Source organism: Eutrigla gurnardus, assembly GCF_963514095.1.
Source record: "Eutrigla gurnardus genome assembly, chromosome: 7".
In the NCBI taxonomy this organism is placed as follows: Eukaryota; Metazoa; Chordata; class Actinopteri; order Perciformes; family Triglidae; genus Eutrigla; species Eutrigla gurnardus.
The window spans coordinates 14603362-14619561 of record NC_139921.1 but is presented as its reverse complement, the minus strand read 5'-3'; the positions used below and the strand labels follow the sequence as shown (position 1 = coordinate 14619561).

General features: G+C 41.2%; 1 protein-coding gene and 1 pseudogene across 3 annotated transcripts in view; both read right to left on the bottom strand.

Annotated features, from left to right (window-relative positions):
* The window catches only part of LOC311016168 (NACHT, LRR and PYD domains-containing protein 3-like), a 128754-nt gene that overhangs the window by 87620 nt on the left and 24934 nt on the right, over positions 1 to 16200 (bottom strand). The window lies entirely within an intron of this gene.
* On the bottom strand, positions 167 to 9322 carry LOC311015838 (CLOCK-interacting pacemaker-like; annotated as a pseudogene). Its single transcript has 7 exons — positions 9318 to 9322; positions 5470 to 5549; positions 4144 to 4313; positions 3214 to 3906; positions 2165 to 2358; positions 267 to 570; positions 167 to 171 (listed from the first exon to the last, which is right to left on the bottom strand). The product of its transcript is annotated as a CLOCK-interacting pacemaker-like (transcript).

The window sequence follows — 16200 nt, the reverse complement described above, 5'->3', positions numbered from 1 at the left end:
TCTGTGTGAATCCGATTCCCGTCATGAATTCTGTGAAAGACTTGCTCCAGCAGCGAGGAGACTGCTTCAGTCCATAGATTGACCTTTTCAGTTTGCACACTAGGTGTTCCTGCCCTGGTTTGATGTATCAATGAAAGTGACAAAATATTTTGCTCCACCTATAGACTCAGTCTGCATGGGACCACAGACATCACTATGAATCAGCTGCATCTTGCGTTTGGAACGAATTCCTCCAATCGACTTGAATGGCTTTTTAGACATCTTGCCTTCCACACATCCTTCACAGAAAGGAACCTCTTTCTCTGCAGAGAAGTCCACTCCATTCACCAGATCTTTCAGTTCCTTCAGCTTGGTGGTGTGACCCAGACGCTGGTGCCAGAGGCTGGCTGCTACTGATGCTCTATGACAGACAGATGAGCTTCCTTCAACATCCAGCTGATACAGTCCGTCAGCTCTCTGTGTTCCCATTCCTTGAAGAGTTCCACCTGTTCCCTTTAGAGTTCCCAGCGAGACTTCCTGAACTGCACTGAATTTCCTCTTTTTGTAGCAGCAGAATAGATTCCCAGAAAGCTTTGGAACATACAGCACGTCATACATTGTGACATTTTTTGGTTTGCTCATTTTCATGTTGACAGTTCCGATTCCTAGGGCGTCAACCACCCTTCCGTCACCGAGTTTCACTGACTGTGCTTCTGAGAATTGCTGGTAGTCTTGAAGAATCTCTTTATCACATGTCATGTGCTTTGATGCTCCCGAATCAATCAACCATTCGACCTGTTGTGATCCGTCAGCCGGGTTTGCCTCGTTGGCGACAAAAGCACTTTCAGACGAATCTTCTGCATTGTCACACATCATGCTTTTGGCCTTGTGAGTTTTCTTTTTAGGTTTATGTTTCCAGCTTGGACAGTCACGTTTAATATGACCTTCTTTCCCGCATTTGTAACATCTCCACGAGCTTGGCCTTTCTGCTCCCACTGACCTGGAGTTATCCTGCCCATTTCCCTTATATTGTGATGACATGGCTGATCCACCTGACATTGCACCACTGGAGTTATCATTGGCATTCAGTTGCTTTTGTTCTTCATTTATTAACGCTTGCTGAACAAACTGCAGTGTCAGATCGTCAATCTTTGTTTCTAGAGCAGTGACAATTGTAGCATAACTTGGTGGCAAACTTCCCAAAAGTGTTACAATTTGGTCTTCCTCTTCAATTACAGCTCCTATTGCTGATAACTGGTCAGTCAGCTCCTTCATTTGTTTTAAATGCTCAGTTAAACGGCCGCCAACCTTCATTTCACATCGGAAATATTTTTTCTTCAGGAACAGTTTATTTGCCAAAGTATCTCTCTCAAAATGGCCTTTCAGCGTAGTCCACGCCTCTTTGGGAGTCTGGCAGCTTGTTATCAGGTACAACTGGGGTGTACTTACATTCAGCACTAACATAGAGAATGCTTTCTCTCTCCGTTTAGCAAACTCAGCACGTGCTTGTGCGTTAGCATCAGCGGCTAGCGTCTCCGTCTCCATTAGCATGTCCCACAGTCCTTTAGCTTTTAGCAAGTGTTCCATCTGAAACTTCCACGTTGCCCAGTTCTCTTGTCCGCTCAGCTTGTCAATAAACAGCTTATCATCCATTGTGAAATCCCACAACACTGTTTATCTCCAGGAAAAAACCCCGGTATAAAAGATCCTTTTTAGCGTTGGTCTGAGCCCATAACCTGTTGTTTTTACGTGATCTTTATTCGACGTTCCACAACATACACGAGACAACACAGCGCAGAACCGGAACTCCCGTTCCTCTGATAACAAGCAATATAGAACAGCACCATCTATTGATAAAATTACGGTACTACAACAGAAGGTTCATAAGTCTAAACACCTTGAGGCATTCAAAGCATTTAAAAGCCTTCTCATTTTTGTGAACCTCATCTATGTTTTCTAATTCTGTTGCCATTTTGCACTCATTCTGCATTTTGCAACACTTGAAATGATCGCTTGTGGCAAAACCTTTCCACGTTTAGTACAAAACTATGGTTTCTCTCCCGTATGCCCCCTCATGTGAGCAAGACAATTTGACTTTTCTTGAATGTTCTGTCACAGTAAGCACAACTAAAAGGTTTTTCAGCGGTGTGAATACTTGTATGCAAATGAGGCGGGAGCAGCTCACAGTTGGTGGCTGGTTGTGATTCAAGATGTCTGACTTCAGCATCGTTGGAGGTATAAACCTCCATGTCTGGACTGATGCACTGATCCACCTGCTTCTCTTGATCTGCTGAAAGTCATAGGTCTCGTTTCTCTCCACATCAGGAAGCTGGTCTGACTGCTGCGGAGGCAAAATCTCCTCAGAGGCCGACTGGATATCTGAAAAGACACGGCAGACACATGTTTTAACATGTGAAACAACCCTAGTGATATTTGTACATGTGCAAGAAAGATTTGTTTTAGTGAAATGGCTCAACTTTGTTTTTAAAGCCATTCCAGTTTGATTTGTGTTCATGAAGTTGCAGGATTTCATCCAGTGACTCAGCTAAAATCAAAGAGAAACATTTTTTTCCCCAGAATTGGATTATCTATGATTACTTAAAATTTAAAGACAGCTTCTCATTTGTAGATATTTCCAAAAATGTTGTTTGCCTTTGTAACAGATGTGGATAGGGCATGAAAGGACCCAAGGACTTGTTTTCCAGCATTATACATTATTTTAATATTACAGCATGTACAATGAGCTATTTAAATTGGCAGGAAAACATTGAAACAACAAATCTCAAACCATGACGAGATATTCAAAGGCTGTTTGGCTAATTTTGACACTTGGAATGCTAAGAGGAACAATCTTGGAGCTGGTAACCCTATTCCCTCCTTCTCCCTAAGGGGCACATCATTTCAGGGACGTGCAAAGGAATTTTGAGAGGCAGTCGCTCTAGAAGCAGTGGTATTTATGTTCTGCTCAGCCAAGGTCTTTAAAAGGATCTCTAAAATAGCCTGATTTACAAAAAATTACAATTATTAAGCTTGCAGCTCTCTTAACCCTGTATTTTCATGTCATATTTGGTGATCAGCACATAGGCCTACCTGCCCTAAGTGTCTCCTCCTGGTCCACATTTTCCTCATGTCTGGAAGCTTGTGGCTGCTCCTCGTCTTAAATGTAATGTAATTATGAAAGATTGCCGTTAGTAGGCTAAAATATAAGGCTGATTAATTGATCAATTAGCCTACACAGTGTCATCTTTATCACAATGAATGTTTGCTGCTGAAGCTGATGCAGCTGACCTTGGGTGTGCTTATTCTCCTTGATCAGCTGCTTTGTGCGCATGGTGATCCCCAGCAAGCCAGATTGGTTGAGAATGTTGTAGGTATTGCTGAAACGTTTCAATTTGTTACCGTCCACTGAGCGTCGTCCTGGTCGGCATCCATCATGTTGCAGTCAATATCTGTCCTGAATTCATCCGTGTAGCCGGGGAGCAGAGAGCCAGTCCTTGCCATCGGGGAGAGGCATTTGTCATTGTCCTGAATCTCAGCAGCCTGTGATTGGTGGTTTGCCACTTCAAAGTTTGACATGGACTTGATTGGAGTCTGCAGTGCTGGCTGCGGGCTGGGGGAGCTGTACAGCCTGTGGCCATGGTAGTTCCGCTTCTGTCGCTTGTCATACCCTGACGTTGAACTCACCCTCACCTTGGAGGATCCCATCCTCTTGGCGGGCAAGTCCGCTGGGTGTGGGGCGATTCTGGGATATGACTTGAGGATGGGCATGTAGCTTTTTGTCCGTCCGATATTTTCAGAACCGGTCTTTGAGGAGCTGCTGCTACCATTTGATACCATGGGTTGAAGGAGAACCACTTGTGACTGAGGCATCACTTCCAAGGGGGAAGGAAAGCCCCACTGCTTTTCTGCTGGATCCATCGGAGATGACTAGAGAGAAAAACAACTTTGAATGTCACGCTATACCCATATAATGCCTGTATTACAATACATATTAAATATGAGAGAAAGAACAAACATTCAAAACAGTGTAACCTACGTATTATCCATAAAAAATAACAGTCAAATAACAATGTACGCAAAGACTTAACTGAATGGTATTTTACCCTGAATTGACAATAAAGCCCTGGATTAGTGCTATGTAGAGGCAGACAAGCTGTATTTTACCTGCTTTAAGACAAAGTTATTCATGATGATCATTGGAGACAGGCCAGCATATGAACCTCCCATCACAGCCACCTGCGGACCAATCGGGTCCTGGCCGACTATCGACCCATTCCTTCCTGCATCTTCAGAGTCAGTCAGATCGACTGTACTGAGGTACTCGGAGCTAGCATCTAAGGAGGTGGGGGACAAGCACAGGGGTCTCATCGGGTTGAAAAGCAATTACTTCTCTATTGTACACAGTAGCTGGGGCAGATCATTAGTACTATGACAACAGTCATACATGCAACAAAGCCTATCCCATCCATCTGGAAAAGGATATCATCAACATGGAGAGGAGGGCTTAACCAAATCCAGGTCAGCCTTCAGAGTGTACAGACTAAAAGTCATAGGAAAACCTGGCCCGATACATGATACCGACATAGAAAATGTGACCTAGATCCCTACATTTGATTAGGGTTGCAACCATGTTGGTAATTCTTTTTTTCTTATTACGGAAATGCTAATTATATACAGGTTGAAGGGTCGAGGGATTATCGGCCCAGTCAATTATCAGCGCTCATATTCGGCATCTTTATGGTTATCTGTTATTATTTTATTTGCCAATAAAATAATTTAATTTTAAAATGTGCCATTTTGGCTGCATCTACAGTCACTACTGTCTTTATTTTTGACTTAAAACTGGCACTGTTGGAGCTGCATCCGGCAGCAATGCCCAGCATGTAGCTCTTTACCTGTGCTTTATAAAACTTCAGAACTATTTTTTATTTGTTTGTTTGTTTGCTGGTTTATTTGTTCAACTTAATAATGCTGCTGATAGCTCCCTGCACTTTTGTGTTCATATGGTCATGTAAAAAGGTTTTGTGTATTAAACATATACTTTCAGTGATTTCAAACACTTATTTAATTTATTTTTAATTTATCAAACTTCGGGGAAGGGCTTGTGTTATTCTTTATGTGAACACCTTTTGACACTTTTATTTACTGCAGACAAATATTGGATTCAAATATAGCTTAATAATAATGAATGTAATTTATATAGCACTTTTCCGAACACAAAGAGAAAAGAAAAAAAAAAAATAAGACAAAGACAAGACAGAGAAACAAATAGTTGAAATGAGGGAGGGGGCATGCTAGTGGTAGGCAGAGGAGAAGAGATGGGTTTTGAGGCGGGACTGAAATATGGTTAGGGACTCAGGATCACGGATGGGTTGGGAGTTCCAGAGCCTGAGCCACGTGCAGCACTGGCAGCACTTCCGTGTCAATAAATCATATATTTGGACAAACGCAAAACGTATATAACTATAGAGTAACATAATTGAATCAAACCTGAGAAGCCTGAATCTCTCTCCAGGTCAGACTTGGATGCTCCAAGGTGTGTTGCCCTGGTGAACGATGGTGTCCCGTGTCTGTTGTAGGGGTTAAGAGGTTAATAGTTATTGTAGTCTGAGAATATCTAGGTCACCGAGTCAGGCTGTGTGTTGTAAGCCCTGCACCCAGGTGCAAAAGTTTAAGGCAAGGGGAATACACTTATCTCAAAATGTTCTTGAAGAACCCTTCTTAATTGCTAAAAGAAAGAAGCCTCTAAAAACAAAAGTCTGCTTAAAAGTGCCCTGTTTGGCATCCCTGCCTAACGCCTGCTACTTGGGGTAAGGGCGGGGTGAGTGTAACAGCTATGAGTTTGTGGGAAAAATGAAATCATAAGTTGAAAAAGATGAAATTGACCAGGGGCATGTAAACACTGGGACCAACAGTATATAAACTGGGGACACATAGTGTAATCCTTAGTTTACCCTGGGGTAGCTCACGATGCTTGGCTATTTCGATGTGTGTTCAATGTGCATTTGCTTTGAGTTCACGACGCTGAACTTGGCTTCCGATTCGCCAGCCTCTGATTCGGCACTTAAGGGGAAAGTTAAGGGGAAATTAACTCATTGTGCAGTGCGACTGTTTGTCCACTGATTGACTGTTTTTTGTGACACTTCTTGATGTAAAACTTTTTAAACATTTTAGGTAAGACATCAGCTTTGCCTGACACCTACTATTGTATCTGTAAAACTTTTATTTTATTTATGAAAATGCTAAAGGGGAGATTTTGCCGTTTTTGTTTTATACCAAGACCTCATTAGACCAGGTCCAGATCAAAAACCACTGTGCCTAGACCTCTCAAATCTGGACTGGATTAATCTACAGACCTTGAAGATTAATAAAAACACAGTTTCTGATTTGTGAAACCTATATTCTATAGGGGTGTAACGGTACATGTATTTGTATTGAACCGTTTCGGTACGGGGTGCTCGGTTCGGAACGGAGGCGTACCGAATGAGTTTCCATACGGACATATTAAGTAGAGGACCGCATTTGTGGAGCGTGCTGCAGCCGCACATGCGCAGTTGCGCACACCGCGACACAATAAACAGCAGTAGTAGCGGACGTCATGGCTAATGCCGCTAGCGTTGGCAACAAGCCAGAGTTGGAGGACCCTCCCGCGACATTAAGGTCTCCCGTTTGGGAACACTTCGGCAAAGCGGTTTGCCGACATTGTTCATGTGAGGTCGGGTATATTTCTGGCAACACGTCAAACCTGTTGACGCATTTGAAACGGCACCACCCCCACGTGAACATCGCTACAACGGGGAGAAAGACGAGCGTAGCGTTAAGGCGGGTCCACACCGCACCGACTGCCCGACTCGCGTCGGTAAATGAAGTCGGGCTACTTAATATGGCCGACTCGAATGGCGGATTACACATTTGAATCGGCTGAAATGAACGCCGACGTGGGCCGATTCGAGCGACCACACCAAGGAGACTCATGTCACGGACGCCGACTCTCTCAAAGACGCCGATTTTCGGTCCGGTGTGGACCCGCCTTTAGTGCAAACACAGCTCCCCACCGCATTTAAACAGCCTCTCCCTGCCCTGTTCAATTTTGCACATCAGATGGAGAAAAGATTTGTTTTTAAAAAAACAGTCTGAGCCTTATTCATGTTATTTAATCTGAGCAACAACTTGAAACTATTTAGTGTTGCAACTGTTCAATTTTGCACATCAGATGGAGATTTTTTTTTAAAGAAACAGTCTGTTATTTTTATTTATTTTTATTTTTTAAATAAATATTTTAAATACTTGTATTTATATTTTTGAGCAGCATTCTAGCTCCAGTGCATGTTCCTACTGTTAAAAGCACAAAAGTAATAAACAACTAGCACATTTATATTTTGCATTTTGTTTTCTTACTGTACCGAAAATGAACCGAACCGTGACCTCAAAACCGAGGTACGTACCGAACCGAGATTTTTGTGTACCGTTACACCCCTAATATTCTATTTGTGAAAATGCAATAAAGGCACATTATACTTATACACTATAAAGTGTATCCATTCATTGATTTGAGATCGGCGTTTAAGGGGACTGTCACCCCCACACAGCCAGTCTGTTTAGAGCTGCTGTAAGACATGCTTTTTCTGTCACTTTTAAAGATCAAAATACATCAATACTAATAATAAACAGCACAAGCTGAACTGTCTGTTTAGAACTTCCTCATGCAGCTAACGTCAATATTGTTGTTTTTCTACGCACGCAAATACGTCAACGCTTGCTGTTAAAGGCGGATAACTTGCTGGTAATTTTCCGTACACTGAGGTAACTTTAATTCGTTTAACGACATTGTAGTATGTGGATTGCTAGAGTGGTTGTTGTCTGTATCCACGGTTTCACCGTTTACCGCCTTGCCCCTGCGATGCTAGCCCAGTTAGCTAGGTAACGCTAACATTGCCTTCCGTCGCTAGCTTGGCAACGAGCTCAATTACGACACTGTCGATACGCTTTTTGGCTAAAAGTATTATTTTGCAAACCTTACCTACATGCCATTTGCTTGGAAACAAACTCCGTTTATAGTGGCATCCAAAGCTGTAGCTGTAGTGTGTTTTTCCTATAGCTGTCCGTTATTCGACTGGTTTAGCTTCTTCTAGTTCTTCTTTAAGGTTTAACGGCAGCTGTGAGGTTGCATTACTGCCATCTGCTGGAGAAAGTTAACTCTTACAATGTCGCTTTGTCACATTGAATTTTCCCATGAATCGTGTTCGAGTGAAAATTGTTGAAATAATATATATTTTATACACAGTATGATATATATAATATATATAATATCTATAATGTTGTTGTATATAATATATCTACTACAACAACATCACCTACAACAACAACAACAACAATAATAATACTAATAATAATAAAATAATAACAATTATTATTATTCATTATTATTATCTAAAGAATTCTAATAATGCATAGTAGTTATCATAATTATGATAATAATAATAATAATATAAAAATGAATAACAATTATTATTATTATTATTATCATCATCATAATTATGATAATAACTACTATGCATTATTAGAATTCTTTAGGTGTCACATATGACAAATGGTCTAAGGTCAGCAACATAACCAATGAACACTTACACATACGGTAGGGTCATTCAGTGTCATTTCATCAAATGCCCCACCTGACCATCTCAGAATGTCCTGAAAAAAATTGAGTACAAAGACACACTTGTTAATAGGACAAATCCAAAATATTAGGTCTCTACTGTCAACTGTTTTCTCATGAAACGTCATTGAATAAAGGGTAGTTTAGACGGTTTTTGGCATCATACTCTGAAAAGCCATTTTTAAACGGCAATATCTGGAAAACTATCTCACCTGTGGCCTTCAAAATTTCTACAGTGTATATCTGTTAATAATAACCTCCAGACATGGAATATCAGGGGTGTAGCTCAATGATAACCTAGTATGGTAGGTACTTAAAATGAGGCTTGTTGAAATAAAGTAGTACATTTGATGAGCTCCCATTTTTGCAGATAAAAGACTTCTATCAGGTCTGCCTCTATCTCTGGTGTTAGCTTAAACATTCTACAAAATATGGTTTCTCTCAGATTATTAGTTTCACAGATATTAAGGCTAAAAAATGGAAGTAAACACATCTTTGCCCAACTTCAGAGCCATATTCCAAAAAACTGACAACAAGTATCAGGTCCAAACTTACTTTTTTTGAAAGATCATATTCTTGTTAAAATCATATTAAAAAATCGGGAGGGTGTTTTGCCTCATTTTGTCGCAGTGATTTTTTAAAATCCTGATATTGGTGAGGTTTTTGTGGCCGGTTTTGGTACTGCATGACCTAATATCCTACTAGTAAACATCACAGGAGGGCAATTCAATTTTATTTTTTACCATTTACCAAAGACTTACATGTGACTAAATGCTACTGATAAATTTAGCCTTACGAAAATATTAAAATATAGCACAGTTGTAGTTACAGAGGCAATAAGTCCTTGAATGTGAGTTAAACATGCTGAAAGCAGCTTTTAATGTCTTAAACCATGAACAAACAGCATAATATTGAAGAGTGTACATTTTGTCATACTTTAAGTATATAAATTACACAACCAAATCAAATAATAATCTTAATTTGAGCATAAAGATTTTACATTACAGTAGAAAAGTCTCCAAAGTTTGATATTGAATAACAGTTTGTCTCTATGCTCACTAGAGGGATCACACATTTTTCATCTTTTAGATCCAATTCCTTCGTCACATTTATTAATTTGGCAGTCACTTTACAAATTGTCTAATGTACATCTCTGCTCTGTTGTGCTCATTGTTTTTGATGGCATACATGCGCCCAGTTTCTGTAGAGGGAACGTCAAATCTTGCAATTCTATGCTGCAGTGGGACATTACTCACGTTTTCTCTCCTTGGCCAGTAGAAACTCTTGGCAGGGCCATGTGGGTGCATGAACTGAACCAATACATCTTCATCTTCATCTGAAATATCTCTGATACTTCCTATCCACCATTTCTGATCATACACACAACTCACATATTGTCTCATAGTGAGCATAGAGACAAACTGTCATTCAATATCAAACTTTGGAGACTTTTCTACTGTAATGTAAAATCTTTATGCTCAAATTAAGATTATTATTTGATTTGGTTGTGTAATTTATATACTTAAAGTATGACAAAATGTAAAGTCTTCAATATTATGTTTGTTCATGGTTTAAGACATAAAAAAGCTGCTTTCACCATGTTTAACTCACATTCAAGGACTTATTGCCTCTGTACTGTGCTACACTTCATCAGTAGCATTTAGTCACATTTAAGTCTTTGGTAAATGGTAAAAAACACAATTGAATTGCCCTCCTGTGATGTTTACTAGTAGGATATTTGGTCATGCAGTACCAAAAACGGCCACCAAAATCCCACCAATATCAGGATTTTAAAAAATCACTGCGACAAAAAGAGGCAAAACACCCTCCCGATTTTTTAATATGATTTTAACAAGAATATGATCTTTCAAAAAAAGTAAGTTTGGACCTGATACTTGTCAGTTTTTTGGAATATGGCTCTGAATTTGGGCAAAGATGTGTTTACTTCCATTTTTGAGCCTTAATATCTGTGAAACTAATAATTTAAGAGAAACCATATTTTGTAGAATGTTTAAACTAACACCAGAGATAGAGGCAGAAGTGATAGAAGTCATTTATCTTCAAAAATGGGAGCTCAGCCACTCTTCAAATGTACTACTTTATTTCAACAACCACATTTGAAGTACCTACCATACTAGGTTATCATTGAGCTACACCCCTGATATTCCATGTCTGGAGGCGTTTCATGAGAAAACTATTGACAGTAAAGACCTAATATTTTGGATTTGTCCTATTAACAAGTGTGTCTTTGTACTTGAATTTTTTCAGGACATTATGAGATGGTCAGGTGGGAAGATTTTCAGAAATTTGATGAAATGACACGGAATGACTCAGTAAGTTGCATCTCTTAAGGCAGGGATCACAATGAATATTAAGTATTACAGAAGTATATTCTTTATGTATACGCTTTCATGAACAAAAAAGGTATCAGTACTCTTGGTGTGTGCAGTTTTATGTTTGTATAGGTTCATTGATGACTCAAATTGCCTGTGGACCCTGCCTTCGATGTCAGCTGGGATCAGCCAGTTAACTGACAGGAGAGGGCATCAGGCTTTATGTTTCTAGAACTGGGTTTATAGGCTAGTGTTAAGTTAAATCTTCCGAAAAAAAATCACCATAAGGCTTGAATGTAAGAGAGATTCTTATGATCAGTCTAAACCATGAAAGGATGCTCGGCCCCCTCCAACCTCCTCTCCTCTGTCTCCTCTGTCTCGTCTCCTCCAGAGCCAGTTTTACCACCAAAAGCTCTCTGTTGCTGACATCATAGTTTCTCTCTGTGGAGGACCATTTGAAAGGGACTGTGGGTGAGGTTAGGCTGGCTGTAGTTTTTAATGAACCTCCAGGAGAAGTTGGCAAAGCCCAGAAATCTTTGCAGTTCCCAAAATCAGAAGTTGGTGTCAAATAGCATTACATCTAAACATCAGAAAATACAAAAATAACTCATCAAACTCATTGACAGATTTAACACATCCATCCAGGTGAGGAGAGGTGCATCTAGAGAGAAAAGACCGTAAACTCCTGATATTCATCCCACTTCATGTCATCGAGGCCGTGAAAACACATGTAACCCAGTAGAAAACAGATAATATTGTTATTTCCCTTAAAATATATTTTTTATTTATTTCACCCTCTTTAATTTATTATTCTGTCAATAATATTATTTTTGCACACACTCAGTCCTTATTTGTTGTATTATATGCATGATAGGAAAGAGAAAGTAGTCCCACCCTCTTCTCGCGAGAGTTACAGTGCGTGAGTGAGAGTACAGAGTACCGCGGTGCAGAGTCAGAGCAGCGGTACGAGCAGATGAGAAACACGGAAGAGAAAGTCAATAAGAAGTCACGAAAACGGCGGTTGTTAACTCACTTATCAACACAGAATAACCCGTGAGAGTGTACCTACCTGAAGCAGAGACTTGGTGAGTCGCTCGAGCTAACTAGCGCTAGCACATGCTAACCGGAGTAGCCACATCGTGATTCAGTCTGTGAGAGGGCAGAAAGCTTGTTTACTCATGAACGTGACCTGCCGCTACTGTTTACTGTGTGTTTTAAGAGTTAAAGCTGCATATTTTGCTCTGATAATCTGATGAAAATATGAGGTGTGCTAATTATTTTCCTGTGTGTGTGTGTGTGTGTGTGTGTGTGTGTGTGTGTGTGTGTGTGTGTGTGTGTGTGTGTGTGTGTGTATTCACTCTGAGATGCACTGTTTAGGGTGTGTGTCTGTTAAATACTGCTAAACATGTCCATTTATCACAGAGGCAGAAACTCTGAAGCACCGAATTGATATTGTGATGTGTGTTAAAGGTGCATTTAGCTAATTTTCCGTTCATAATTCAATGAAAATGTGTGAAATGGTTAAAAAGGATTAAAATGAACAATATTTAATGTGGAAAACTGAGTTAAAATGATCATAATTCATGGTAAAGAAGCTAAAATGATCATAATTCATGGTTAAATAGCTAAAATAATTCATGTTGATTTAAAATGATTAAGAATGTCTGAAAATACTCACCTTGAGATAAAGAAAAGAACTGTACAGTTAAAAAGATAATTCATTTAATCACTATTGTGTTCCAGTAGTGTGTTGAGATTTATAGTATGTATTGAATATGGCCATAAGAGAAGTTTGATGATTCTGTGTTAAATGATAGCCCTGTCTTTATACAGGCTAGGTTTTTTGAGACCCTTGAGAAACCTTTTGATGTGGATCTGGATTCTCCTGATTGAGGGAGATGGCGAGCCAGTGACATTTTCCTTGCCCAAAGGAGCAGAGAACCAGCACCTGAGCCCGAGGGGAACACCCAGCCCTTCTTCACCTTAACTGAGTGTGTCTGTGGTGGGCCAAACACACACACATCTGATTCTTGAACCCCTGACTCTTTGAACTTTCCCCTGACTTGACTTACACACAATTGACTGAAGCGCGCTGACCAACAACAAGAACATTCAAGAACATTAAAGGAACACTCAAGGAACATTTAAAGGAACGTTACGGTTCCTATTGGACACTTTTATTTGGTTTTATGTTAAAGAGAGACTGTGAAACATTGAGCAATCAGATGTCATTGCATTGAATTTTATTTTATTTTATTTTATTTTCATACAGTTCAATACAGTCAACTTACTTTAAATATACGCCGTGGCTCCATTTATTTATTGTGTCTGTCACTTCCTCTTTAAACCCTCCTCTACGAACCTAGTCTCTGGTCCAAACTCTATAGTAACTAGTGGGTTACACACACAAGACCTGCAGGAGAGTCCACGGTTCTCTCATTCTCTCCCTGAGACCACCAGGGAGGAAATGTTTGAGCAGCATGGATTGACTGGAGTGGAGTGACTGTGATACTGTGAAAGCAAGTCTGATCACGGAGCTTTGGTGAAGGAATCCATCATCCGATGAGAACCAGGCCTATGAAAGAGGGAAGGTGGAGTAGTTTCAAGTGCAAAGGGAGGCAAAACACACAAAGACAAAACCTCAGATGCCTGGAGGACCTGAAGCAGGAAATGAAACTGAGCAGGGAACTGTGCCAGTCTCGTAAAGTCTGAGATGTCTTTGGATGTCCCTGGTGGTCTGCAGTCTCATAACCACAGAGATCCGGAGCCACACTAAGCCTAATGTGAACTTTGTGGGAGACACCAAGCATGGAGATCGGACTTAAGGCGGGCTCACACCGGACCGAAAATCGGCGTCTTTGAGAGAGTCGGCGTCCGTGACATGAGTCTACTTGGTGTGGTCGCTCGAATCGGCCCACGTCGGCGTTCATTTCAGCCGATTCAAATGTGTAATCCGCCATTCGAGTCGGTCACTCTTTTACCATTCTGATTGGTGGAGGCTAGCAGCTTGAATAGCGAATCAGTGAAGCCCGGAAGTGACGATGGTAAACATACCAGATAACCAGTGGAATCGAAGAAGGTGGTCTAGAGAGGACCGCCTACTTCCGGTTTTCGTGTTTTTTGGCCCACAATACAGATTAGCGCCGCCTGTTGTTTTGGAGACATTACATCTCGCGCAAGCGCGGAACGTATGGCGTCGGCTGTAATTCCGTAGGTGTGAACCGCCCATGTCGTTCTTCGAGTCGGCCATATTAAGTAGCCGACGCTGAATTTACCGACGCGAGTCGGGCAGTTCTTCCGGTGTGTACACACCTTTATATAACCTCAACATCCATCAAGAGTGAGGAAGTAGATCTCGACAACACCTGGGCCCTCATTTATAAAACTGTGCGTAGGATCCTTACTAAATGTGTACGTACGGCAAAAAGCCAAAGTTTGCGTGCGCCAAAAAAAAATCTGATTTATAAAACTGTTCGCACGCAAGCTGTACGCAATGTTTCCTTTATAAATCACAGGATCACCTACAAGTGTGCGTACCTGAGTCCCGCCCTGTACACGCCCTCATTTTACTATGTTAATGAGCCGGCATGCAATCGTTTCCGTGTGGTGAATCACGGCCACAGGCCAGAAAAAAAGCGAAGAAACGTAACTTTTCAGAAACGGAGAAAGAGACACTTGTTGGGGAGGTGGAGGCCCGGACAATAATTTAATTTAGTGGTCACAGCAGCGGGATCACGAAGAAAAAGACGCAGTGCGAGTGACAACACATTGCTGCTGCAGTCAACGGCGTCAGCTGGACGGAGCGGACGGTGATCTGAAGGTAAATTACATCTTTCCGCTCCTAACATGGATTTAATGTATTGCTAGAGTATTTGAGGAAGTTTGATTTTGATGTGACTTTGACGGGGATTGTGTCTGAAAAGGAGGGAGACACAGACGCGACTGAGACCAGAGGTATAAGGGTGAATAGATTAAACTTTTATTGTATATAAAACAAAACGTTAAATCGTTTCTGTCCTTCCAGAGTCTGCAGCGTTGGGCTCAGAGGAGGGTGACGGTGAGGAGGGTGATGTGAGGAGGGTGAAGGTGACGGGCCCTCGGCACAGCGTCCGGGTCCGGCGCAAAGCAGCAGCGCACCCCAGACGAATGGCACATCAAGCGGTCGGGTGCTCACTGATGCCGTCCTGCAACTTCAGCGAGACACAATCACCACCATCAACAACGTTGCAGATGAGCTACGGCAAACGCGCACTGTGATTAATAAAATAATACGTTTACAATGAACATTGATTGTTGTCTTCCTTATCTTACAAACGCAGCATGACATCCTCACGGATTCTTGCGCCCTGTTGATACCCCTCCAGTCGGGCAGGGGGCCGTGGCTCGGGCTCATCATGCTGGGGTCTCTACCACCTTTGCCGGGTGGTAGATTCTGCCTCCTGAAGTTCGGTAAATTTGCGCTCTCCACGCTCCACGACTGAGCGCGCACGAGCGTGGCACTCATTATAGCGCATTTCCTCTGCACTCTGGTGGTTTAAAAACGAGGATAAAGTGTAACAAGTATACGATGGCTTAATGGCTGTATGTATGTGTGTTGATGATATATGCACATAAATAAGGAGAATATTTAGTTATTCCCGCTGTGTTCTGCAGTGATCTAATGGAAGGTATTACTGTATTACATGCAATTGGGCCGTCTCCTCCTCCTGCGGTGACAGCGCTGATTCAATATTTCAAAATGATTTTGATTTAAGATACAAGTCAGATTTTAAAAGAAGGTGTTAATATGAAAAAAACTATCACTCATTAAAAGCGTCAAAAACATTGCTGGAGTTCATCATGATAACGCGGATCTAACGTATGATATGGAGTGTAATTAAATGTGTGCGAGTCATCAAAAATATATAGTTCTTCTCACGTTTACTGCTGATTCCCTTCCAGTCTCCAGAATGTGCGTACCGGTACGCATGCCTCAGAGTTTGCTTACGGGTACGCACACTTTCCCGTCAAGTTTGGTTTTTATAGATCACAACATTTGCGTGGAAAGTGGCGTACGCACGTTTCCAGCCCCGTTTTGTGCGTACGCAAGCTTTATAAATGAGGGCCCTGGTCCTGGACAACATTTTCTGTAATTTTGGTTTTTTCCAAAAACATTGAAATATAACTGGCAACTTTCTTCAAATGAAGTCTTACTGAGACATAAACAATATCACAAAACAGCACATCACTTAA